The sequence below is a fragment of the Plectropomus leopardus genome, unplaced genomic scaffold (assembly GCF_008729295.1).
Source record: "Plectropomus leopardus isolate mb unplaced genomic scaffold, YSFRI_Pleo_2.0 unplaced_scaffold36926, whole genome shotgun sequence".
NCBI lineage: Eukaryota > Metazoa > Chordata > Actinopteri > Perciformes > Serranidae > Plectropomus > Plectropomus leopardus.
In genome coordinates this window covers 1-384 of record NW_024640381.1, presented here as the reverse complement: position 1 = coordinate 384, position 384 = coordinate 1, and the positions used below count along the sequence as shown (strand labels likewise).

Below are 384 nucleotides of genomic sequence, written 5' to 3'. Positions count from 1 at the left end.
ACTCCGGCCGTTGCGTCGCATCTGTTTCCGGACGCAACGGCACCTGGGGCAGGGCGGGGCTTCGTTCAAATTGCTTTTTCCACAGGGCCTGAGAAAGGTGCACCGTTCCCAGCGGCGCTGCAACACCGGGTCGATGCGTGGAGCGAATGGGGCAAGCCCCTTGTTCGGCCCCTGCTGCCAAAAATCCGTTTAATATGTTATGCCCGTATAGAGAACGTATCAGATATTAAACTGATAAGAACAGATACTACACTTGATCTTAGCCAAAAGGCCGAGAAGCGATGACCCCCAAGCGCTTGCTGCCCAGTGCAACCTCCTGGGGCGGGTCTCACTTGTCGTGGTGCCGTCGTCTCCATTGGGCACGAGAATGGCTGCTTGCGCATG

The 384-nt window shown here is 56.8% G+C and overlaps 1 non-coding gene across 1 annotated transcript; it reads right to left on the bottom strand.

Moving 5' to 3' along the window:
• Window positions 1-92: 92 nt before the first annotated feature.
• Window positions 93-283, bottom strand: LOC121938880. The gene has a single exon (XR_006105375.1). It is a non-coding gene; the product is annotated as a U2 spliceosomal RNA (small nuclear RNA).
• Window positions 284-384: the final 101 nt, after the last annotated feature.